Source organism: Passer domesticus, chromosome 2, assembly GCF_036417665.1.
Source record: "Passer domesticus isolate bPasDom1 chromosome 2, bPasDom1.hap1, whole genome shotgun sequence".
In the NCBI taxonomy this organism is placed as follows: Eukaryota; Metazoa; Chordata; class Aves; order Passeriformes; family Passeridae; genus Passer; species Passer domesticus.
Window position 1 is genome coordinate 82,491,838 of NC_087475.1, and position 27,043 is coordinate 82,518,880.

Below are 27,043 nucleotides of genomic sequence, written 5' to 3' on the forward strand. Positions count from 1 at the left end.
TTTGGGTTCTAAGACACATAGGATGAAGAACAAGGTTTTGACAGAAGAGAATAGTTTTTGGCAAACTGGAAAAGAGGACAGGATTAAGAATGTCCTTAAGAACATGCAATGATGTTGAGAGGCAACCAAGCCCTCGCTGGGATGAGGCATAGATGCCTGGGGAATAATGCACTGTTGATAACACCAATATTCCTAGAGTCCAATACAGGAACTGTCTTTTGTGATTTACATGGGAAAAGCATGCTCAACATTTGGCATAAATTGAGCCCTCAGGGAATTATTGCTCCGGTCTCCGCATGTCCCCTGGCTGCCCCCAGCATGACGCACAGCAAATCTGACAGGGCAACGGAGACAAATGTGGATGACTGTGAGGATAAATACCCTGTGCCACGTGTGGACACTGCAAAACTTCCCAGACAATGCAAGCCAGCCCAGACCCAGGTAATTTAAGAATTTATTCATCATTCATTGCTCTGTCTGAAATAATTTTGTGAGCTAAAAAAAGGACATCACTTTAAAACACAGCAATTACATTTGTTTGGAACAGTTTTTTTACATTTCCATTTCTTCCTTATTTTTTTAGCTAAATGTGCATCTAGTTTTGTCTGAGCATTGTCCAAATCTCTTCTAATGAAACTTGCTTAGTGCATGTCACAAGCCAGATTTCAGAAATGTCTGTAATCAGAATTCAAGCTAAGTGCCTGCTGAAGGGCAGCCAGTATAGAAATGGTCTTAATATTTTCATTTTTAAATTGAATTAAGAGTGCACAGACCTTACTTTATCAGAACAGCTACTATTTTCTCCTGAGAAAACCTATGTACATTATTTTTGTAAGGTTGGAGATATTTTTGCTCAGCTCTAGGAAGGTAAACAGTTGGACTGAAACAAAAGAAAACATCTACAGGATCTTGGAAAACTCTGGTGTTTATGCCTCTGGGCTCCTATCTTCTAACATATACATGTGCCTTGTCAATCATAGTGGATTGGATGCCAAATTTTACAGGGCCAGTTTTGCACAAGAAAATTTTAAGTTTAAATATCTAAAATATTTATAAAGGGCAGGACAAGCAATAAGCATTTCTAAATGATCCGCTTAACTGATACTCTGCCTGCTGCTCTTAAAATCCAGCTGGTTTATTCTAATTGTCCTCAGAATACCAAAAAGCACTCAGCAGCCATCTATTCTGCTCAGGCAGGCAGCAGTGAAATCCCAGCTCCCTTAGAATATCATTTTTCAACTTGTTTATAAAGTCTGCCAAATTCCTGAAGAATTAAGGTCTTACTCAGCTTTGCCCTGATTGTAAACAGATAGGGAAGAACACGGGCAGGAAGGAGTCCATATCTGTTTGCATCAAAAGTTTTCGTGTGGGCACAGAATACCAAGAGGTTCCTTCACTCATCCATCCAAACACTTGGGTCTGAAAGATTAATTCTACCATGCTGCAAGGGCAAAGAAGGAGAATTTTTTAGCAGTGACCATCTCTACTGACTTGCTTCCACTAGTGTGACACTGGAATAAATTTCTTTGGTGAGTGAATTCAATGAACCTAAGTAACCAGCAGGGATACTAAAAATACTTTGAGATATATGTTTCATACACACACACACACACATATATGTAAATGTATATGTGTGTGTGTATGTATGAGTGTGTATATATATATATTTTTATTTATATATATATATATATATAAGAATGTCATTTGCATTTTGAATTTTTTAGGAAAAAAATTCAAGCAACCATCAACTGCCTAAAGCCACAGAAGAGTGAGTTACAGTAATAATCAATTGTTCTCCATTATGCTAAAACTCCTCTTAAACTGTATCTTACCAGACACCACAGCAGATCATTAAGGGACTTCTTATCTGTGAAATCTCCCTTCACACACAGCAGCCTGACAAAATAATAACCATGCTGGTTCTTCCAACTCCTTCTGTCATTTTAGACTGTATTTATCAAAAGGGAATGGTGTTTCTGCCAAAGGTAATATTAACATAAGTTAACATGAATTCCTGCAATTAAATCTCCCTGAGAAACAGGGTTTTCTTCAGTGGTTTGAATCCAAAACACAGACATCTGAAAGCAAATCTGCCTGTAAAGAAAGGTGAAAAACCACTTGGTTTCCATTCTCTGAAGAGGGAAAACAGCATTAAATAATTATTAAATTGGTCCCGCCCAAGAGTATGGAAAAAGAAAAAAAAACTTGTATACTTACTCAGTGATGATACACTGAAGGGAAGGAGGGGTTTCTGTCTGGTGAGGGCAAGAGCAGGTTGCTGATGGATCTGCAAGTGAGACAAAGGCTCACCAACAGAGATCCAACCTACACCATCTTCCTAGAACACATATTTTTTAATTTGGGATGAAGAAAATTGAGATCCCATCTCCCAGCCAAGTCAGTTGTTTTCATTGTATTAAAATTAAATTATAAAATGAAGTCCCATCCAAAACTGGGGAAGGGGCTAACAATGGGCCTGTTAGCTAAAGGAGCAAGAAGAAGCTGAGAAGAAAGAAGAAGCTGATAAGGAGCTCTCTCCAAGGCTGTAACCAAGGAGACCAAGAGAATTGAGGGACTGAAGAAAGATAAAAACTCCACAGCTGCACAAAGTATATCTAGAAAGTTAGTTAAGTCACTGTAACTTTTCACCAATAGTGTTATGTTGATTTATTGTATCCAATAGTTAGGGTAAAAGAAGCATAAACAATTAAAAAGTGTATAAAAAAGTCAGCCATGTTCGATAATAAAGTGTTGCAATCTGAGACTACTTATAGTTTCTGCTTTGTGTCGTGACTGCCTCGACAACGACACAAAACTACAAAACTCTCCTGGTTTTGTGTCACAGCTGGATGAAGCCTCCCCTCAGCTTTACGTGGTTTCCACACAAAAATATAAATTATTTTATATTTCAAAAAATATATATTATTTTATTTTTCAAACACAGGTTTGGCAATAGGAAGAACCATTCCCCATTCAGGGTTAAAATGAAATTAATGAAAGCTGCATGTTTATGGACTTTTTCATAAAGCTCTTCCACAGCTGTATCTGTTTTAGAAATAGAACCAGTCAAATTAGTTGTATAGTAATATCCATTACAAAAGCAGTTCTACTGTATTTTCCACCTTTAAAAAAAATAGTAAAGATTGACTCTTTGTTTGGAAGGTTTTTGTCAATATCTTGTTTGAGCACTTGTACGGTAAAACCCCAGATTCTTTCCAAATGGCCAATGTGATTATTCATTGTTTTTTGCATGTCAGTAACTACAAAATCAGAGTATTTTCTCCACTCAGTGAGTGGCAATGGAAGTACCAGCAGCTAAAGGACACTAGGCTATGAACACTTCCCTGGGGTTACTTTTTGGATTAATTATTCATGCAAAAATTCACAAAACTTTCAGCATTTTTAAATCCTTTCAACTACATGAAGCAGTTTTTCCAGTATTCACAAATAATAATGATTTTTTTAAAGCTAATCTTGGTATCATTATTTGAAAGATACTAAGCTACTTTTTCTACTATCAAATTAATCCTACACATAATTGTGTTTATTCCTTAAGCCTTAAAAAATATTGCATGGTATCCTCTGAGAGTTACAGTACTATAAAAACTATTTAAAAGTTTTTATTATACTCCTTCAAACTGTAATTGTAAATACAGCAAATGAGGGAACAGGGGCATAGCGCTTTTTAGCCAAAAATAACAGAAATAGGGGAATTATAAGAGATTCAGCAAGGTGACCTAGAAATCAAGAAACTACACTGCATTCAAGTTGAATAATGTAACTGCACAGAGCTGAGGTTGGAGGTGAGGATGTCAGCATTGCATTAGCCTTGAGCTCACCCTTTTCTCTCTCTGAGTGACAAGCAAGGTGGAGAAAGCAGCTCCTGCTCAAAGGGGACCAGCCAAGAGGCCACATGGATGCCTCCAGATCTCACAGTGGCTGTCAGAGCAAGGATCTGCTCAGTTCAGATGAGACACCAGACCCTGAGATCCCTCGATTGCAGGTCATCTGCTAAATGTATCAGTGTCAAGGAGTGAAACCAGCATTTACTGAGAATATGTAGAGACCTGAGTGGGAGGGCTCCTTCTTGGGGATAACCCAGCCCTACAGCCAGCATTTTTCTTTCTTTTCAAGGAATGGGTGTAAGTTGGTCTCCAGGTGCAAAGATCAGAGGAGTTGCCCAAAAGAAGCCACAGAGGAAGGACATTCCAAGTGACCCAAAATGCCTCACTCACTCACAAGCAATGAGGGAAGGAAGGGATTAAACCTGAAAAAAAAAAAAAAAAAAAAAAAAAAAAAAAAAAAAAAAAAGCAGAAGAAATAGGTCCTTTAATAGGTCCTTTCTGTTTACTGTAATAGCAATGCTTGCTGAGCCATGATTTGGTTTGTTCTCCGTATAGTCACAGCTATTTAACAGCCCAGGCTGTCTTACTGCAAATTCAACAGATGCAGAGTAGTGGAGTGTTCACAGGCTTCTATGCACAGGGTTGATTAAATGCTCAAGAAATTAATAATGACTGAGAGAACTACCATAACCTTGCAGGGCAGCAACAGCTGTGGAAATGACATTTATATAACATGCACCCCACACAATTATTTGATGAGAAAGTTAAAATATTCCCATATGGGTTTTTTTTCCCCCCAAAATGCTTATCCAAGGTCTAAAGTCCTACACAAGAGTTTGATAACCTCAAAGGTCAGCACAACAGGTCTGGAAATAAACAGTGAGGGGAACTTCTCTCTGGGTCATATTCTATCTATAGTGTTGTCTCTGGAGTCTGCTACAAGAGAGAAACTCCACCACAGAGAGATCAGTGCTCAGGAACACCAAGGAAAAGTGGCTCCTGGCAGGAACAGCTCCCATCAATAAAGCATTGTGGATGCCCCCGTGGTGAGATGAAGGATCACCAAGCCAGCCGGGCAGAGATGGCCACAAATGATGCAAGAACCAAATCATAGGAAAGGGTTTGGTGAGACACCACCAGCTCAAGACAGAGGTGAGTGAACAAGGACATGCACCAGTGGGTAGTACTCACACAGGTGTTGTGGAGTGCACACAGAGGCCACAGCAGAGCAGTTGTCCATAATGGGCTATGACTAATTATTTTCATTCACCAGCACATTTGTAACCATATTTCTCAAACAGTAACCTCATGAATGGTAATGAGACCCCAGGGTATTTATCACACCACTTATCTGTTATTAGAGCACACTACTAATGTGTCTGTGGGAAGCTGAACATTAGTGAGGGGCTGGAATAAAAGGGCATTCAAATGCCAAGAAAAATTAATTGTATAAAAGCACAAAACAGTGATGCATCAATCAAACACCAGCACACTAAGAGAGACAAGATAGGCAGGTCAGCTGCAGCAGGCATCCACCCTTCAAACACTATCTGGATCTAGGGATCAGAATTGAACTCCTGCTCCCTAGGGCCCTCTCTGTCTGAGTCCTCCCACTCACACGATGCAGTGGCATGGCCAGACATGCTGTTCTGCCATGGCTTAAGAGATTACAGTCCCAGCATGTCCCTGGCCTCTTGCCTCCACCTTTGCCTCTCAGTATATTTGATGCCAGTTATTATCCTTCTATAACCCCTAGCAAAAAATGTGCTTATATCCAGGTTTATATCTAAGATGTTTTAGTATATTTTGCTTGTTCAGATCTTTCAAGAGAACATTTTGGCAGCCTGAATTTTGGAAAAACCATATCAGCAGAACTTAGGGGGATGTGAGGAGGACTGATCATCAGGGTGGTGGGCTGAGCACTTCTACACCAGCTGAGCTATGGCCAAATCAGCCTGATGGACTGCATATGGAAACAGGGAAACTACTTGCAGCACTTGCAGTGACATTGCACTTTCTTTCAAGATTTAGGCCGAATTCTGCACAACCAAGGGCACAGATCATTTCTCCATTACTGTATTGGCCAACCCAGAATGTCAACACTCTTCTTCTTCCATTCCTCCCAACAAAAGGAAGGCATGGAATTCGGGGGGTTTTGAGTAGACCTACAAGCAGTGAGATATCTTGCACAGAAATCCAGGAGAAGAGGCAGTTTTAAGATGTGGTATTCTGTGGTATTCACAGGTGGTACATGTGACAAGGAGACTGTGCAGTACAGAAGAGGATCTCCTCTATAGCTACAAAAGTCCTTCACTGATGAAATCACCCACAGAAGATCCCACATAGGAAGCACATGTCAAAGTCAGGACAGTGTGACAGTGCTGTCAAAGCTGCTGCTATGCAAGGCTTGGTAGCCCTTGAGCTACAGCTGAATGCTTTGAGACTCTCTCTTGTATCCCACTCCACTCCAGCACTTGAAAAATAAATCCAGAAGCAGAACTAGCTATGAGCAGAGGGCATACCACATCAGAAATTATTTTTTGGGATCTACCATGCAGATCGGGGGGCAGGGGAAGCTGTGTCTGTGCCAGCCTGCTGGGAGGACTAATATCACACAGAAATCAGGACAAATGTGCTGGCAGAACCCAAGCAGAGCATGAACCTGCTGCAATGCACCACATGTCCAGGACTGCTGCAGGGAGCTCAGCACTGTACACAGATTTCTGTGGGCACTTGCATGTCATACAACCCACAGAGGGTCCTGAGAAGGCTCTATTTTGCATTGTAAAAGTATCAAACATGTTTTCACTGCATATTAAAGAGGACTTGATGTTTGATTTGAAGAATGGTACCTTCAGTGACTAAAATGTTACTACTCTTTATCCAATCACACACTTACTCACAAATGCTGGCACTACTGACAACTGGCAATTTGATTCAAAACTCAAAATGTCAAAATGAAAATATCGCCCAGATCATCAGCAACTTCAGTTTTATCTGATGAACTTCATGGGAAGTATCTTTTCTTGCACGTTAAAGCTAGGAGGAAACATGGCACTGAGAGATCTGGAGCCATGAGGACTACTGAAAAGGCCCAGATCCCCTCTTTAGAAATTGTGTGAAAAATTCTATTATCAATCCTAAAAACAAGACTAGTGAATTTGCCTTCTCTGTGCCAAAGGAAATTAATTTTGAATGAACAGCTTTAAAATGTAGTCGAGCACTCTCACTTTCCTTGTCAGAGTTTCTACCCCTTGCAGCAGTTACAGCTGCAGTATTTGACTCTGCTCAGGAGGTAAAATATATCCTGAGGAGCCGAGATAGAATAAATGACTAATGCTAGGAAGAAGGGGGAAAAGGTTGGTAGGTCTGCATGCTCCTGCAAGTAGCAACTGTGATTTGGGAGGTTTCTGCCTTGCACCTTTCCTTGTCTGCTCTTCAGTCATACCAAGGGTCAGAAAAGCTGTTTCTGTGCCCTTGCAGCAATGTGACAATTGCAAGAGAAAAAGCAACCTCTTAAAGCATTACTGACAAGCTATTTCAGCTATTAATTCCAAATTATTTTTTTTTTAAAGGTACTATGCTGGTTACCATGTAACCTCCCTATTTCAAAATGAACCAAGGAAAAGGAAAATACATTCCTGAATATCCATGAACTATTATTTTGCTTGTTGAGCAGGCAATATGTAGAAGTTTGCTCAAAACAACCCCAGGAAGTTCTGTATCCTTTTCTAAGAAAGGAATCAGTCATTGCAGTTAAAGACAACAGCTTAAGACCCTCAAAAAAAACAGCAAGTATATCCCACAGGCAGAAAGGAATCCAAATTTGCCATATAAATGAGTTATTGTGAATTTTTGGCTCAGCTCTGCAAGGCAGATTAGCATTCAACCGAGCAGTCACCTTCCATATGTCTGAAACCGTGTGACGTCGGTCCCTATCAGTGCCACGCAGCAATCACTGACTTGCAGGTTGAACAAATGCTTTCCACAGTTGCAAAGAACAGATGTTGCACCATTCACTATGGTTATGAAAGATTGAAATAATTGGTCTTTGTGCTAATATACTTTTATGACTCCTATTGCCCAATGATCTCAACACTCTCTCATATCCCTACTGTGTCTCCTATGGAATGGGAACAATAACCCATTAACACAGCCAAACAGGCTGTATTGGTCAAAAAATGCATTGGGAGAGGACAGGCAAGCCCAGGGAACTTTTCCTTGGCCAGATCAATTGCTAATGTCTGTTAGTCCTTGCAGCATTCAATTTTCCTCCAGAGAGCATGACTGAATTAGGCTTTTATAGTAAAACAATAAAAAGTAATTAGACTGTTCTACAGGGTTCAGCTTAACTAGATTTTTTTTTAATATTTTTGTTTCTTTATTTTCATCTTGTGAAAAACATCCTGTAAATCACTATCTATCACAGCCACTTTTCTAAAACCATTGACTTGATTTAAAGAATTTGCTTTGTTTAAAACTTAACTGAAATAAACAATCTCACACAACTGTGAGTTACAAGACTGATACAGATCACAATTTCTTTTTCTGATTTTTTTTTAAATATGTATTTGAAAGATAACAACATTTACCATGAGAAAAATAACCTTTATTTTAAAGAAATAATTTCAACCAGTCCTATTCCCTAAAATTTTCTGGAAGACCACTTTTAGGTTTGCATTGCCTATGTAAACCTCCTCCCATGTGAGTAGGACCACCAAGATACCTTGGTCTACTTCTGTAGGTCCCTCAGAGGAAACAAGGATGGTTTTCTTCTAACACATTGGAAATTTGTAGCCAAAACCCCATACTTGTTTGTTTAGGTTGCATGGATCTAGAGTGGGGTGAGTCCCAGGAAGCCTGCATCTTTAGGTGGGTAAAGACAAATAAATTTCCCATGTTTAGCAGCAGTACTACTAACATGGCATGGCAGTTCAGTTATCAGTCATATCATTTTGTTAGCCACAAAACCTTAAAATAATCTTGTGTGAAATCACTCCAGTAGAAGAAATTTCAGCCTAAGTATCAGAAGTGTATTAAATACCTAAAGCCATTTTTTGACTCTTACACACTCCAGTACTTCCACGTATTTACATGCCAGCCTATATCTACAAACAAAGCTGTGACCATGACCAAAATGAGACTTCTCTTTTTCCCCAGGCTGCACACATCTGCCACTTGTGTCCCTGAGTAACAGGACAACAGTTTGGAGGCAGTCCTGCAGGGCACGGAGCACTCTGTCCTGCCCAAAACCTTCATAGATGCTTACGAAATCAGAGGCTTGAGCTACAGGCTCAACCCTAAGTGAGGCCAGCAGAGAAGGTGCTGTTCACAAAATCACAGAATATTTGAGATAGGAAGGGATGTCTTGGAGATTGTTCAGTCCAAGCCCCTGCAAAAAGCAGGGGTCATCAGGAGCAGGTTGCTAGGGGCCAAGTACAGCTGGATTTTTAATACCTCCATGGACTTTGTGCTGGTGTCACAATGATTTTACCCCCACAGTTCAGTCAGTTTTCAGTCCACCTGCCTGTCTATCTGCCCTATATTTCATCAGTTTGCCTATGAGGATGCTACAGAACAGTGTCAAAAGCCATATGGTCTCTCTTCATCCACTGAACTCATCATTTCTTGTGAGAAGGTTCTTGGTTTGGTCTGCAAGACTCCCCTTTCTTTAACCTATGCTGACTGCTCCCAATCACCTTCTTGAACTTAATGTGTTTGGAATTGGTTTTTAGGAGTATTGCCTTCACAAGGTGAGGCTGAGCAGCCTGCAGTTCTCAAACCCAACTTCTTGCTCATCTGAAGTGACACTCATCTGGGTGACAGGAGTGACACTGGGTGAAAGAAATGCAAAAACTTAACTGAGAGAGCATGATCACCCAAGGCAACCATCCAGTTTTGCTCACCACCAAGGTTTGTTACTGACCTTTCTCATTAGTGTAAAAATAAGAGCTGTCCCAGATAAACAAGGTAAAGTGTATTTCTTCTTTTTCTTTTTTTTTTCCCCTGCTCTGGACACAGTTGGGCACTGATGTCTGCTTAGTACACCTACAACTCATTTGTCTGCTAATTGTTCCTCCAGGAGACATCAAGGTACTTAAAGTTCCCAATGAAGATCAGGACTTGTGATTGTGAGACTCCTTCCACCTGTGTGAGGAAGATCTCAACTACTTTCACCTCATCAGGTGGTCTGTAGCAGAACTCTGCAAAAACAACACCAACTTCTGACCAAATCCTGACCCACAAGGTCTAAGTTTATGGCTTACCACTCACACCAAGGCAGAGCTCGACATGTTCCCAATGCTCTCTCTCATACAGGGCAGCTCTCTCTACTTCCTTCTTTTGGAGCCTGTAGCCAATCTTCAGAGCACTCCAGCTGTGTGAAATATATCACCATGATCCTAAAGAGGCTGTGGCCCTGCTATTGCACAGAGACCTCTCATTCCTTCTGTTTGTTGTGCTGCACTGTCGGAGTGCCAGCACTTCAGGGAGGTGTCCAGTCATAATGATTTCCCAGAAGAGGCATGAGAACTTTCCTAGTTTTTGACCAGGTTGTTGAAGACTCCAGTGTGTTGGCTCCAGTCAGTTTTACATGGGTTCATCAGAGCCCATTTCTCCTGCAGCAGTCAAGCTGATGAAGTTCCCCAAGTCCTGAATGTGCCCAGAAGGGCTGAGAATTGAAGAGGATTTGTTTTCCTGCCCTGTACCCTTTATTAAGCAGTAGTCCAAGCTCAGAATAAATGTGAAATTTTGCCATTTCCAAGAAAAAGTTTCACCTGATGCCTTTAAAGAATTGCATCTTTCTGCACCCTCCAGTTTTGCCAAGGTGGACATATCCTACTGAGTAACTTCACACTTCAGATACCCAAAAAGATACCCAAAAATCTCCCACCATTTACAAAGCAGGTTCATTTGCCCCTGTTACTTGTGTGACCTATCAGCATCCCCTTGTTTGGTATTATCAGTATTTCAATCCCATTTACACAAAGAGGGGTGTTCATGCAGTCCTGACATGATCCTTCAGAGGGACAGCCTATTTCACAAGTGTTCATAAATACAAGTAGGCAAAATTTGTTTCAGAAGAGGAATGCTGAATGGAGATCCACAGGAACTCACTGACCACCTCAGAACTAAACCAGTAATACTCTAATCTGCTCACAAAATGTAAGTAGCCATGAGGCCTGAATTTATTCTCGTTTATATTCTAGAAGACACTGTTGTTCAGGAATAAATATCGTATGTAAATAAAAGACAGATTGTGAGTTGCAGATTTTCAGTAGCAGATAAAACCATAAAGCTTATCTTAACACTAGACTCCATGCATTCCTGTAATGCTAAATATCATACTTCAACAACCAGAGAACAAAAACTAGTGAAAAAATCCCACATATTTCAATGAGATTCTCATACCTTATAGCTCCTTTGAAACAGAAAAAGTGCAAGATTTTATATGTATTTATACAATGCCACCTAGTGTTGTACTCACCAACACTTTTTAATCCAGAGAGCACCCCGTATTTTTTTAAAAAACAGTGTTTGCTGGCACACTGTCATCAAAATGCTTTTCTAATACTGAAAACCAGCAGTCAGATTACATGGCCAGACTTCATTCTTTATCTCCATTTTTTCCTGTGTTGTTCTTTACAGTGCATGCAGGAATGTGACTTAATTCTTACTATTCCTAACTTGCAGCTATTCTATAAGCCCTGATGTCACACATCACCAAAAAAAAAAAAAAAAAGAAGAAGAAAAAAAAATTTATAACACTCCTGTATCTAGACCAACTTTGTAGCCACCGGAGAAAACCAGGCACTTTGAGGGGCTATGTAATTTCACCCTAAAACCAGTATGTAAGATAGGGCAGATGAATTACAGCCCCAAAGTTTATCTGTCTCTCTCTTGTTTCCCCTACTTTGCAGCAGAGAAGCAGGCAGTGTTTACCTCCCACTAGTAAAGTAAACAAAGTTTCTGTAGAAGGGGAAAAGTGGAAGCCAGTGAATTCTGGCATCAGGGTGAAGGCTTCTGCCTCCTAAGGGCTTAGAGTTGCAAAATGGATTCGCCACCATCAAAGATGAAGAGGGAACAGATGTGACAAGTAAAAGACTCACAATACTCCAGGTGAGACAATCCCCTCCCTTGCCCTGCTGGCCATGCTGTGCCTGATGCCCCCAGGGCACACTTGGCTCTCCTGGCTGCCAGGGCACTGCTGACTCACGTTCAGCTTGCCATTAATCAGGAACCCCAGGTCCCTTTTTCAGCACTGCTTTCCAACCTCTCATTTCCCTGCACACACACCAAAGGTTGCCCCATCCCAAGTGTAGGATCCAGCTCTTTCCCTGTGTGAGTGACAGGGGTTTGGGTTCTGTGGCCTGGGACACATCTGCAGAGTAGCATCTGCTTGGAAGGTGTTTGCTAAGCAGAGAGAAGTAATTTCCATCATGACAGCTGATCTCGTAAGGAGGGCTTTAAATTCAGGAAAATGAAGGGTAGGGTAACTAGCAGTCTTGTGAAGGAGAGATGGACAGAATCACCGAGCAAAGGGCGTGAGGAGTGATGTCATGGAAGGGACCACGAAGTCAGCAAAATGAGGCTTAAGCAGGATCTCCAGCATGTGAGCAAGGAAGTGCCTGCAAGGCACTATCATGGAGAAATCTTCCAAACCATCTCCAGAAACTCAGGGTTCTGGGGAACCTCTCTGAAGTACCTGTACAGTCGTGCTATAGTATGGAGCACACACAAAACCAAAAGAAATACTGCCTGAACATCAGGAGACACTTTGTTCATGTGAGAGAGCACCAGCACAGGCTGCCTAGAGTGCTTATAGCCTCATCCTCTGAGATATTCCAAAGCCATCTGGACAACTGGCTCAAGGTAGGCCTGTGAGAGCAGAGGGGCTGGATAAGAGAACCTCCAGACATCCCTTCTAACCCTAACCAGTCTTTGATTCTCTAAAGAGAGCCAGAGTCCCTTGATCAGACTTCCACACTGCACAATTCCAAGGTTCTGTACAGGAAAGAAAAATATTGACCCCAAAACCATTATATTTTGAAAGAGGGGATAAAAGATCTTGATGCCAACCAGCTCACTGTTTGGGCCTATGTACTTAATATTGTCGAACAGACTTGGAAGGAAAGGATAATTAAAGTCAAAAGCTAAAACTGTGTCTTATCTGAGGTACATAACATTCAGGGAATTGGACTTATCTCAGGAGATAATGGGCTTCTTACATAAGTAGAGTGCAGAGCACCTATGCTGTCTCTTTTAAAACATAGTGGATATCGTGCTTCATGTCCTAAAATAGGGTCTCCTGAAAGAGGAATCACCAGGCTAACAAAAGGTTGTTAGTGCCGTTTCTCAATATTCAATTGGGGCACCAAGCCAGTTTAATGCTTTTATTTCACTGTTGCCCTGTATCCCATTAAATTCAGGATTGCCATTACTGTAAAAGACCACAGGCTTCATTCTTTCTCTGCAAGGCCTCAGGACTTGCCAGGCTTTGTTCAAACGTGTCTTGGCTTGCCTAAAGTTTTACTTTAGCTTGCTCAGCTCTAACAGCACTTTTTCTAGACACCCTGGCCATTATTGCCTCATTTGTTTTCTTTGTTATAATAATGTGGTAAAACAGTATTTTTTTTATATAGACAATACTTATTCTGCACTAAATGAAACATTTATGACCGCGGGATAATGATACATTGTATGGGGAAAGCAAGGCTGATACGATAGCAGAGGCCTTGAGAATGGGGACATGGGATGCAGTGCAAGCAGGCAGAGGGTGATAGGGACATTCATTAGCGCTGGAGACTCCCCCAAGGCTGTAAACAACCCACCAGAATGTGCTGTTAGAGGACTGCACACCTGTAGCTGAGCAAAACAGCTTCAGGGGCAACAAGGAGACCAAAGAAGTTGTCTTTGCACTGGAGTCTCATTGATAGCCGGAATTCTCACCAGCTGTCCTGGGCGTCGATCTAGTAAAGCTGTTAAGCCTGTGCTTAACTTGAAAGAGCACTAATGGAACTCAAAGCTTGAAGCAAACAGGACTTAGGCTGAAGTTAAAGTAGCTGTCTGGACTGAATGGGTTGTTTATATAAAAGTATTACAGCTCTGTGAAGCTGAGCAAAGTTTTCCAGTTTCCTCATGATGAAGTAATATTACAAATACAAGAATTACATTCTCAAAATGTATCTATATTTGTGAGCACAAACTTATAAATACTTTCTTATTTACTCAGAGAATGATCTGTCTTCAGTGTTACACTGTTTCCTATATACCTACTCAAAATTTTATGGTCTTAGTCTAAATGTTTATGATTTAAAAATCACATGGTATAAACATTAGTGACAAGGGCAAGCTAGTATGTTAAAGAAACTTGGTCTCAAACCAGCTTATTTTTTTTTCCCCCCTGAGGATTTATTGATTTGTACAGTTTGGGGTTTTCCTCTTTGGCAAATGGGCTGTTCTCTCCCCCACCCTTATCAGTGCAGCTGTGTAACTTCACTAATCTGAATCATGCTCTTGCACCAGGCACTGCCACACTGAAATGCTGCTGAAGTCAATATTTATGGGTGTGAATTGCATAGAAGTGAGGTGAGAATCTGACTGATTTCAGTAGCTCTGATCTACTGAAAACTGGAGGGAAATCCAGGGCTGCACTTTGCTAAGCCTTCATGTCAAGATAACCAATATCAAGTTGCCTCCTCTGCTCAGACAGACAGAATTCAATTCAAAAATTCCTGATTTTTACCTGCTGAGTTGGGTCCCGAAGCACTAGTCCTGTGATGACAAAAGAGGCTACAGATCCATTAGACTGGGTCACTGCTGGTTGTTTTAGCTGTAAATTCATAGAATCATAGAATAGTTTGGATGAGAAGGGACCTTTTAAAGGTCATCTAGTCCAGTTCTCTCTGCTGTGAGCAGGCACATCTTCAAAAAGACCAGGTTGCTCAAAACTCTATCCAGCCTGACCTTGAAAACTTGCAGGGACAGGGTGTCCACAAGTTCTATGGTCAACATGTTCCAGTGTTTCATCACTCTCATTGTAAAAAAAAAAATAGTTCTTAAAAGTGTTCTAAATCATCTCTCCTTCAGTTTACAGTCATTACCCTTTCTCCTACCACAACAGACCCTGCTAGAAAGTTAATCCCCATCTTTCTTATAGGTTCCCTTCAAGTACTGAAAGTCCACAAATTCAGCTCTTATAGGATTGGAATGGTGGTGGGTGGGCAGGGAATTGGGCAGTAGGAGAGCCTTTGGGGCTTTTTCCTGTGTGGGTGTTAATTATGCAGTACTTACCTTTGAGCTCTTTCTGGTAATCCTCTACCAACAGGAGAGGACATCTTGCTCTTCTTCTGCCTCTCTGGGTGATGTAATTTCAGTGCACCAATCAGCAGTGGGCTGGCAATGATCAGAAAACCTGAGAACTCATCTCTCACAGGCCAAGGATGAATTATGTGTAGCCGACCAAGCAAAGAAAAGTAGATGAATTCTGTCTAGGCCATATTAAAAACAGGCCAACTCTCATTAACTATGTTTGGCTTTGACCACACTGTTACTTGCACCACCATTCTTCTCTCAGTCTCAAAAAATAGCTACTTCAACCTGCATAAAGTAAAGGAGACTAAAGCATGGAAAACTCTAACCAGAAACAGAGCAGAACATTTATTGCCACTGGCAAAATCTCGTGGTCATCCAATGACCAGATCCAGGCAGGGAGTGGGGCCAGCCAACCTCCCACAATCCCTTCAGAAGTACATCACTCTGTGATGCCCTGACAGTAGAACCTTCTTCTGTTGTACAACTGCAGCTTGAAAGATCATCTTGATCCAAAAACCACATGTTTACAGTTAAATGTTCTTTTTTTCCATTCAAAACAGTCCCAGACAGACATGATGGACATAGAGTGAAAGAGGAAACAACAGACAGACATTGAACAGCTTTGCCCAATGTCACAGAATAGACTGAAAGCAGAAATGGAAATAAAACACTGTGTACAATTCCGAATAAAGAAGGAAATGGGAGTTTTGAGTCACTAAATCAAGGAAGATCGAGGAACATGACTGCTGAGGAGGGAAGGTTTCCAGAAATAGCATGCTGCATGCAACAATCATTCCCTAATGCTGCCTTCCAGACATGTGTACAAAATCCCCTCAAAATCCTCATCTCCCCTGAGACAAGGACTGTGCCCTCGTGACTAATGGTGGCTTAAGGCCTCAACATGCATTGCAGAGCTCACAGACAGCCCTGGCTGAGGGGAAAACCCAAACTGACTGCTCACCAAGCCAAAAGGAGAGAAGGGGCCCACATGTTGCTAATTTGAATGAATTTGTCTGCTGCTTGCTTAAGCCAGGATACTCTGTGGAGTTGATCTGGGGACCACACTCACCTCAGTAACAGAGGAGGAGCTATGCCTGCTCCCTGTGGCTCCTCTTCCAGCAGCTGCATTTCCATACTAGCCAAGAGCCCCAGTAGCCTGCTCAAAGATGCTTGTGCCCACCACCACAGCCGTGGGGAGCCCAGTGCCTCCCAGCACCAGCCAGCAGCACAGGGCAAGCTGGATTCAAGGCAGCACGCACTATGAGTGTTTCAAATCTACCGTGGCAGGCCTGCATCGCTGGCTTCCCACATCTCCATGGAGAGCTGTGAAGATGTTCCCATGTGAAGATGTTTGGGGCTGCTGCTTGCCCAGGTACCTGTAATAAATATCTCGTTTAACCTGATTTTTATTTTTTTTTAAAAAAAGAAGATAATTACCCAAAAACTTCCATTTCCAAACTTTGCCACTTCTGTGACAAAAAAGAAAAAAGGTGCAAAATTATGTCTTTTAAGAAAAATGTTTTCAGCAAAAATAATGAAAGGAGAGCTGGAGCTCTTCCTAAGAAGAGGAGAAGACAGGAACTGTCAGGAAGCCTTGTGCAGCTTCCCATGGTGCTGTGACTCAGAGCACTGCTGTCCTGGTGATCTGAGAGGATGTTCTCCTCAGCTGTCATCCATGACCCTCTCACCTGCTACAGTGCAAGAACATTTATTCCATAAACCTTTACAGAGAACAATGTGTCAAACACTTCAAAACAAAATCAATGCATCAAACAGCAACACCCATGAAGGAAAACACGGCTACATCAGTTCTGCAAGTGGAAGGTGTTCTGCTTTCTGACAGAGCACAGCATTTCTCAGATGCTGCAGGGTGTAACTCGAGTTTCTCCTGGTTCACCCATATCCTAAGGAGGAGGGCAAGGATGCCTGGAACACGCTAAAATAGACAAGTCAGCTCAGCTGCTCTTCCAGCCCACATGCTCCTGGCCTGGGCTGTAACCTGGCACTCAGGGTCTTCTCAGAATAGATGATACTGACAGCAACTGGCAGAGCATCCCAGCTCACACTCCTGTGGGAACCAACAAATAATATCTTTCCAATTCTTTCCAGGCTATATTGACATTTTATTCAGTGATTTTAAAAAATGTTACTCTGCAGGGTTTGGTTTGTCACAGTGTTAGACCTACTGAACGTCTATTTCTCCCCTCTCGGTCAGCAACAGGCTTGCTCACATCTGGCCTGTCTGGTCTTGCTCTCCAAAGACAGAGAGCAAAGAAGTGCTCTATTTCTATTTCATTTCTGCCAGTTATTTCTTTCTTTTTTTTCTTTCCTCCTTTACTACAGTCAGATGAACATGATCCAGCAGTGCCCAGATGACCAAAAAGGCTAGTGGCATCCTGGCCTGGATCAGCACTGGTGTGGCCAGCAGGAGCAGGGCAGTGACCGTACTCAGCACTGGTGAGGCCATGCCTCAAATCCTGTCTTGAGTTCTGGGCCCCTCACTACAACAAAAAACATTGAGGGGCCGGAGCGTGCCCAGAGAAGGGCAACGGAGTTGGGGAAGGGTCTGGAGCACAAATCTGATGAGGAGTGGCTGAGGGAGCTGGGGGTGTTTATCCTGGAGGAAGGGAGGCTCAGGGAGACCTTCTCACTTTCTTCAACTACCTGAAAAGAGGATGTAGCCAGGCAGGGTTGGTTTCTTCTCCCAAGTGAAAAATTATAGGACAAGAAGAAAAGGCCTCAAGCTGTATAAAGGGAGGTTTAGATTGGATATTGGGATAAATATGTCCTGAAAGTGTGGTCATGCATTGTAACAGGCTGACCAGAAAAGTGGTAGAGTTCCCACCCCTGGAAATGTTCAAAATCATGAGGATATGGCACTTGTGGATATGGTTTGGTGGTGAACTTGTTGGTGCTGGATTGATGGTTGGATTTGATGGTCTTGGAAGTCTTTTTGAACCTAAACACTTCAATGATTCAGTGATACCATAAAGAATCTTATAAGCATTTCCAGCTGTGCATAATGGTTCATGGTATTTCATTGATTGGTTCTTGATTGGCTCTTGGGAGCCTGATCTTTGTGCTGGGAGGAGTCAGCACTGGTTGCTCCATCAGTGTAATAAAAGGTCACCCTTGGATTTGTAGGAGCCCATAAAGAAACCTTCCAGAGGATTTGGGTGAGACATCTTGTATCTTGCCTGTTGTTTTTTTCCTTAGTGTAAGTTCAGCTCTATGATGAATACCCTTTGCTCACTAGCCTAATTTTGAAAGAGCTGTAGGGAGCAAAAATTGCAAAAAACTCTTTCCATTGACTTCTCTCATTGAGGTTTTTCCCATTTCTTTTGCAAGCTCCAGGTGTGTTCTTGGAGGATGAAGACAATTCTTCAGGATGGGTGTAACTATTGATGCTCCTGGAAAAAGTTGCAAAAGATCCTCTGCCCTCTGGGTCATTATCACCTCTGTGTCTCCATTAGGCTGTGCACTGCTCAGCAAGCTGAGGCACTTTGGGCCAGCTGCATCCCTGCAGGGATGGACCTGACCCCAGCTGAGTCCTGCAGAGGACCCAGCTTATTCAGAATGCGGGAGAAGCAGCTCAGGCTCAGCATGTGGGTGAGAGCCCATGGTTACACCCTTTGTGGAGCAGCCCCCGTGTCAGGGCTGGGGATTGCCTCAGCACTCTGTTATGATGAAGTAAGAGAAGGTCATCTTGTACCAAAACCTCACAAATTAAGTGTAGCACAGGAGACACAGGCTTCAGACACATTTCTTGGGTATTTTTGTTCTCTTATGACCTCCAGCTCAGGTGCATCCTGCAAAAACAAGAAACTCCTCTCCCTCCTCCAGGGATGACACTGTACCTTTGGAAGAGTGAATCCCTGCCACCAGGGGGGTAACCCAGGGCTTATTGACCCAGATCGTGGTGGCTCACTTCCATCCAGGGGTTCAGGGAGAGAAAATGTGGCACTTACTGCACTGAAAAATGCACCAAGACCAAATCCACCAGCACCCACCTGCACCCCAGTAACTTCTGGTAGGAAACCATTTGGTGAGAGCCTCTGTCCTGCCCCCACTGCACTCACTGAAAAACTGCACCCAGGCAAGCCACCTGACAATGAGCATAGGTATCAAATGAGATCTGTTTCTGGTGTGTTATCAACAGCTGCAAACCATGAGTTTTTTAGCTCTCCACAGAGTGAGGGTGAAGATTTCTAAAGTGACTTGTGGGCTTCAGGTGCAGCTCATGCACTTGATAGACTCCACTCCCACTGGAGTGAAGACTTCTGCAGCTGCATCAGAAAAATGTTCCACCAGAGTAAACCCTGTTTCAGACTTCTTTGCTCATCTAGAGACAACCCAAAAATCAGAAGGTAAAAGTTTGGCCCCAGGGAATTCAAATACTTCAATAGGACCAGATTTCATGCAAAAAATCTGTTTACAGAGGAGGGACAAGGAACCAACCGTGTATTGATGGAAGAAGTTAGTTTGACCACTGTATATTTGTTAGATATAATTAAGCTCAATAGTTTTATTTTCTGTGGTTCATTTGTATAAAAGTACCATTGCCAGGAAAAGGTTGGCATTAACCCTCAGCAATAGAGATTTTATAAAGCATTTATAGGCGAGAAATGCATACATGCTTGATCTCTCTTAAAATGTTTCCTTTGAATTCTCCTTTGATTAAAAAAGAAAATCAAATGTCTATTCTCAATGTAGCATCAAATTAAACCACATGAAACAAAACTAAGCAAAGTGCCAAAACATTTGTACCCTGTGCTGTGTTTATCTGCACGTGTGCGTTCCTGTGGGTGTATTTTTATATCTGCCCAAGTCATCTCATGGCATCAGGGCAATTAGGGATGTGAGGGATTCCTGGGTGCTGAGTTTTGGAAACATGTTTATTGATAGGGAGGTATTTCTCGCCTTGGCATCTGAGCACAGTGAGGACTCCTCATCTTCCATGGGGGAAGCTCAAGAAGGAGCCAGAGCTGGATCTGAGTGTTCATGACAGTCACGTAGGCAAGGGCTGTGTGGATGGAGAGTACAAGCAACTGTGTCTGTAAGAAGAGACGGTATTTTCTTCAGTTCTTTAAAACCTCTAAAAGGAGATGAGAGCAGAGGACAAATCCCATAGCATGGTACAGGCATGTTGCAGGGAAGATTTCTGAAGTGACTTGTGGGCTCCAGGTGCAGCTCATGCACTTGATAGACTCCATCTCTGCAGGTTTGATGGGCAATCTTCTCCCAAAGGTTCTAGATTACCCCTCTAAAAAGGGGTAATTTCTCAAACAAAAGAATGGCAGGAGAGTAGGAACCTACCTACCTATCTGCTGAGGTCCCCTGATCTGCTCAAAAGGTGTCATATTCATGTGCTGATGTCCCCATCTCTCCTACAGGAGCAGAGATGCTTGGTTCCACACTCACTGCCTACCCCGTAAAACCAATTCACTTTTTCATTCAGTGTCAGAGCTTATTAGACAAACTAAAATGAAACCTGAGGAGCAGCATTTAATCTGCTTCATGTGCCCCTGCACAAGCAGGAACTTAGAAATGTCAAACACATACAAACAACATGCAGTTGGACTCCTCTCCTCTCCTCTCCTCTCCTCTCCTCTCCTCTCCTCTCCTCTCCTCTCCTCTCCTCTCCTCTCCTCTCCTCTCCTCTCCTCTCCTCTCCTCTCCTCTCCTCTCCTCTCCTCTCCTCTCCTCTCCTCTCCTCTCCTCTTCTCCCCACACAATTTTTATGGCCTCATGGTTTTGTTGGCACAAAGTGTACTGTCTTCCCTGTGGAGTTTGGCACAGATTCACATAGCTTTTCAGAAATTTTGTATATCTCATGCAGGGCTGGTTTTCCTCACATGGTAGTTACTTGTTTTCCTCCTTCATTTCTTGACTTCAAAGGCAGAAAAAGGTATTTTGTTTAAAGAAGCAGTTAAAGGATGTTGATGAGAGCAGAGTGCATCCTCTCAGCAAGATTTTCCCCCTGGAATATGAAAATGCTCCTTCTGTGCTGTAGGATATCACCCCTAGGAATGTTTCTCTGGCCAAGCAGGGAGGATGGAGATGCCCCTCCTGCTCCCAGGCACCCACCACAGCAGCCCCTGGGGATGGACCTGCCTGGGACATGCTGGCTGCTCTGCCCTGGAGCCCGGCTGCAGCAGGGACCACAGACAGCACGGGCCTGTTGGCAACACACATGTAAGTCTGTGCACTTCCTAGTGAATTCACAGGGATTTCCAGGGAAGGACAAAGGGGGAGCGAGAGGAAACAAGCACATCCATCTCTGGTTTCCTCTCCTGCTTTGTCCGTGCAGTAAATTTTGGAGGCTAAAGCTATAAAATGCACATCGCCCTGCCTGACCCCGGCCTTTGGCAAAGAAACACCGCTCCCTCCCACATTGACTGCCCACAGGAGAAATGTGTTTATGTGCATTACTGGTCCAGGCAATTAATTTGCAGCCATGATAATGAATCTGAGACCTTTTGCCTGATTTCTCCCTTGCTGCCAGGCGCTTGGCTGTCTGGGCAGAGTCCCTAGTAAGTAATTTCCCTGCATATCTCCTCAGGCCAATAGGAAACTCCATGAGTCACTTTCCTCCCTTTTAAGAGCAGTAAGCGACAACTGGGAATCAGAAACTTCCTGTGAAAACAAAGCCACAAAGCCTTGCCTTGACAAGTCTAAATCACAACGAAATCTTTGTCAATCCTCCAGCTAAGGCTGCCATGCCTCTCCTCCCACTGCTCTGCTCTGTGCAGCAGCAGCCCCTTGGCAGTACTGCAGTTGTGGGAAGCCCTGTCCCTCCTCAAAGAATCATGTAATGATTAAGGTTGGAAAAGACCACCAGGATCATCGAGTCCAACAGTTAACCCAGCACTGCCAGGTCCACCACTAAACCATGTCCCTAAGCAGCACACCAACATGCTTTTTGAACACTTCCAGGGACAGTGATTCATTCCACCACTTTCTTCCGCAGCCAGTTCCAATGCTTGACCACCCTTTCTGCAAAGAAATTTTTATTAATATCCAACCTAAACCTCCCTTTATACACCTTAAGGCCTTTTCTTCTTGTTCTATTGCTTTTTACCTGTGAGAAGAGACTGGCTCCCCACCTGGCTAAAGCCTCTTTTCAATTGTGGAATTGAAATTGTGCAATGTGCAATTGTGGAATATGAGAAGGTCCCCCTGAGCCTCCCTCCAGGAAAACACTTCCACTTTTCTCAGCCACTCCTCCTCAGTTTTGTGCTCCAGACCCTTCTCCAGCTCTGTTGCCCTTCCCTGGACACAGTCCAGCCCCTCAATGTCCTTCTTGGAGTGAGGGACCCAGAACTGAACACAGGATTCACAGTGTGGCCTCACCAGTGCTGAGTACAGGGGACAATCCCTGCCCTGGTCCTGCTGACCACGCCATTGCTGATCCAGGGTGCCATTGGCCTTCCTGGCCACCTGGGCACACGCTGGATCATGTTCAGCTGCTGTTGACCAACACCCCAGGTCCTTTTCCAATGGGCAGCTTTCCAGCCATGCATCAATGCTGCATCCACACCTCTAAACTGAAGGGTGCCAAGGGATGTTGCTGGGACAGAAAAGGTGAACTCTCAGAGCTAAGTTGTTTATAAGTTCAACAAATTGACATTTGTTGGCCAGGACCAACCAGTACACACCCAGCACATCCTGGGACATATCCAGGAGTTTACATGGGCCAGACCTCATTTCCTCTGGTCGGTGGCTGCCCTAGGGGACTGGCCTTGGCAAAGGGACCCTTGCACCCCTGTGGTCATGTGGGAGGCAAAAGGCTTCCCAGCATTATCACAGCTCACAAAATCCATGCGGAAGTGGCAGCACAGAAGGTCCTTGGAGGTTTTCACAACTGAAAGGAACACACTACTGTCAAGTTGAACTGAACCTCACATGGATTTTGAGAATCATGATTTGAAGCTGAACCTCCAAAAATGGAGACTGATATTCTTAAGTCACTTAGGAATCTAATCTGTGCTCTCAGCTACTGCAGGAGGGAGCATACAGGAGGGGAGGAAGATGTTGCTTGTATATGATAGCATAAAGTGTTTTTATTGTCAAGTCTTGGGAAACATTGCCCAACACAGCAAGTAAAAGGTCGCTCTTTCTTATCAAACAGAAAACTCTTTAGAATGAAGAGCTCAAAGAAAGATTTGTTCCAAGGATCTGAGCTAACGTCTGAAAACATGGCCTCAGCCCCCAGGAAAAACATTTTGCATTGCTACACACACTGTTTTATTTGGACTCAGTCTCATCTTTGTGAGAATATTCTCCTCCCACTCCCACTTATTACAGCAAAATAATTTAAAACTAACTCATGGAATCAAAAATTAAACCCATGCTGAGTGGTATTATGATTGCTGGAGCAAGCAATAATTTCTGCCCAGCATCCTTGTCTGTGTACAGATCAAAGCCAGCATTAAGGCCAAACACATCCTCAGCTAAGAAGGACAGCCCCACTATTGCTGTTCCCAGCTGAGCGAAAAGGCTGAGCTCTCCCTGTTGGATCATCTTTGGAGTTTACATGCCCTGGAGCTGGGATGCAGATAATCTTCAACAGCTGTAGGCTACCATGGGGTTCAATGAGGAGCATACAGCTGAAGGGGGACAGACAGGTGAGCAGAAACTCCAGCTGAGGTGAGCAAGACTTCAGCATTCAGCTTCCCACAGGAGCACTGTGAAGGCTGTTATCCAGGCTCCCTCTTTCCCAGAGACACGTGAAGCCTGAAGTCATGCTCACAAACAGCTGACTGTCAGAGACTGCATGGAGCTGAGTTCCCAGGCAGGCCAGCATGTGAAGGGCACCATCAAAGGGGAGGTTTTCCATCAGAGCTGCTTTGTTCTGCATGCTGCACATGGCGGGGAGCTGCTGGGCACAGCTCTGATGGCAGCGGCCAGTCTGGCTCAGTCCCCTTTGCTGGGACTGCTCTAATTTGCCCAGTCCGTCTGACTCCAGCAGTGACTTAAGAAACAGGCTCCAAGGCATCAGAGGAAGCCTGCGGTGCTGAGTGGCCTTGGGCTTAACAAGCCTGAGTCTGTTCTTGTGGCCACTGGTTTCCTGCCTGGGTTCCAGCAGGCTGTGCCTGGGCAGATGAAGCTGGTTCCATACAGAAAAACCCATGTGACAGGTGATCTCTTTTATCCTTGTAAGCCTGCAAACACGAAGTAGCGCTATCAGGGCACATACCAGCTTTTTCATTTCTTGACATCCTCTGCATGAGCGACACTGCTTCACTTTAGAGATCCACAGCAGTTTGTGCTCCAGTGACAGTTGCGGGAGAGGGCACCTGACAGAACAGGACACCTGCTGACTTCCAGGACACCTGCTGACTTCCAGGACACCTCCTTGCTGTCCCTGTGACCTTGCAGAGGATTAAGCTGTACTGTTATAGAAACCAACTGGATTTCTTCATCACCCCTGGTACGTGAGCTGGGAAATCAAGGCCGTGTGCCTTCAAAGATGACTTTTGTCCAAGTTGACTGTTCCTCGTTGCACACTATCCACAGCTCCTCTAGGTTCAAATAATGCACAGATAATACTGTCTCAAACCCATGGCAGTGATGACAACGGGTTAAGGACTGCACCACATGAGCCAATGTTTTTTTAAGCCTTTGGGTATAGTTAGAGCTGACAATTTGGTCACTTTTTCAACTAATGTAAATGGTCAAAGGAAAGGAGTTTCCCAGTTGAGTTACTTGTCATGGTGAGGAGAAAAATTTCTTTCATTTTTCATTTGTTTTACAGCCAATAAGCAAACCAACATTTCTGGATTCTTTGGAACTAGGTTTTTTATGTTTGTATCAATGCAGTGCTATCAGCAGCACTTTAAGGTGGGACTCTCTCATCAGATCTGTTCATCCCAGCCCATTTACCCTTTCTTGCAGGTTTTTACTGCCTGTAATGGGAAAGCAGGTTTTTACTCTAAAATACTATGAAAATGCAGAAAAAAGCCTTGCCTTTGTTCCTGATTCTGTCTGATTAGGTCTTTTGTAAACTTCAAGCAGGCCTGGGAACGGTCTCATCAGCTCCTGCTCCAACAGCCACAGCAGCATTTTTTAGGTCTCTGTTGTGCCAGCTGAGGGGAAAAAACATCCACTGGATTCCACCAGCATGAGGAGATTAATAATTTGCCTAAATTTCTAACCAGACTCCTCTACCCTGCATAGAATTTTGTCATTAATGCTTAAAATTCTTCTGACTGTTCTCCATTTTAATTAGCGAGTGGAAATCTCTCTGGCCTGTGCCAGGGAAAAGAAAACAGTCCTTGAGATTAAAGTGGGCTCTAATTCACATTTCTTCTTGCCACATTCAAAGCAGCATTTGGTAAAGCAAGTATCCTGTTTGATGGAGAGGGAAGGACACAGTCCAACTGCTGCAAAAGATGAATGCTGTGTCCTGAGTGAAGACATCCCATTTCAGTGTGGCTAAAGGCAAGGAAGAGCACTGGGTGATTGTGCCAGTATATCCACAATGGCAATTTTAGGTTTCTTACGGGGGAAAGATTAATGCCTTAAATCTTACTGTTAATGTATCTACAGGATAAAAAACCCATCCAGGATCTGCTACTAAATGGTAAGAAAACCCATGTAACTGTGTAGCTCAAAGAAAAGTGCCATATTTTTCTGTTGCATTCTCAAGGGTGTGAGAGAAAATGTATTGGTTTTGTCAAATGAGGTGACTTGTGAGGCACCCTCCCCCTGCAAATAGAGAGGGAAATGAACACCTCCAGACCAATATTTAGGTACAAAACTACAGCCACTAAAATGTCTTCACTGTCCCAAACTGCATTTTGCTACATCCCCCTAGTCCTGAGCTTTTGCACCACAGCAAGGACTCATAACCCTGATGTAGAGTCACGTAAGTTGATAAAGACCTCTAAAACCATCAAGTCCAGACATAGAAAGCCTGGGCCCTGCCTCCCCATGTAGTTGTGTAAAATAATCCTCAAAATCATAAAACCCCAGTATAATCCTCACTGATTTTCTTGCAACCTTTTTGTGCCTTGTCAGTGCACGCACAGTCAAGGACCACTTGTCCAGAAATATTTTCCTCTGACAGAGTTGGAAATTTAAGCAGCACACAAACTGTTCTGAATCTGAGCATAAGGCTGGGCTCAGACCACAGCAGACTCTTCTACCTGGGATGTCATCAGGAATCTGGAAAAAACCTTGCCCATGTCCTCAAACATAGGCAAAAGCACAGTGGCTTGGAAAAAAGGAAGGGAAACTCGCAAAGGGGAATGACCCAACACGGGGATAAGTAGAGGTGAGGGAGGAAGAACTAAGCCATAGGCCATGCTTGTTTCTGGGAGCCATGGATGAAGGAGCAGCCTCCTTCAGGCAGGAGATGCCTGCATGGAGCTAAGCACTGTTGTCCTGAGCAGACTCCCTAAGGACACCCAAACCTCTGTTGCAGAACTGTGACATTTCAGGTTGACCCACCACTTCCCACCACCTCCTGCGCAAGCCTACCCCTGTATTCCTCTTTGCACAACAAACTTTTGCAGGAAGTTTGGCATCATCAAAGAGACACCATCCTATCATCACGAGCATCAGGAGGCAGAAAGAGCTGGCCTTTCAGTCACATGCGGCCCGACCGTCCGGCCACGGCAGGCAGAGCTCAGGGTGTGCAGCTCTGCCCTGCCCGCACATCAGGACATGTGGCTTGCTCTGTTTGAAAAAGAAACAGTAACATAACTCACCTTACCTCATCACCCAGGGAAGTGCAGAGCTGAAGTTGCCAGCTGAACAGTTCCGAGGTTACCTCTTCTTCTCTGACACTGCATTGAGACTTTATTTTGTAACAATTTAAATGCTCAGTCACATTCCTGGAGCTCCTTCACCACCAAGAAGCACTTCCAGGGCTAATGCCT

General features: G+C 43.5%; 2 long non-coding RNA genes across 2 annotated transcripts; one reads left to right on the plus strand and one right to left on the minus strand.

Moving 5' to 3' along the window:
• Positions 1-289: 289 nt before the first annotated feature.
• LOC135295539 (uncharacterized) lies at positions 290-16,327 on the minus strand. The gene is made up of 5 exons (XR_010357667.1): positions 16,228-16,327; positions 15,138-15,239; positions 14,590-14,676; positions 2,218-2,287; positions 290-2,094 (listed from the first exon to the last, which is right to left on the minus strand). It is a non-coding gene; the product is annotated as an uncharacterized LOC135295539 (long non-coding RNA).
• Positions 16,328-18,069: 1,742 nt separating this feature from the next.
• On the plus strand, positions 18,070-20,137 carry LOC135295540 (uncharacterized). The gene is made up of 2 exons (XR_010357668.1): positions 18,070-18,375; positions 18,507-20,137. It is a non-coding gene; the product is annotated as an uncharacterized LOC135295540 (long non-coding RNA).
• Positions 20,138-27,043: the final 6,906 nt, after the last annotated feature.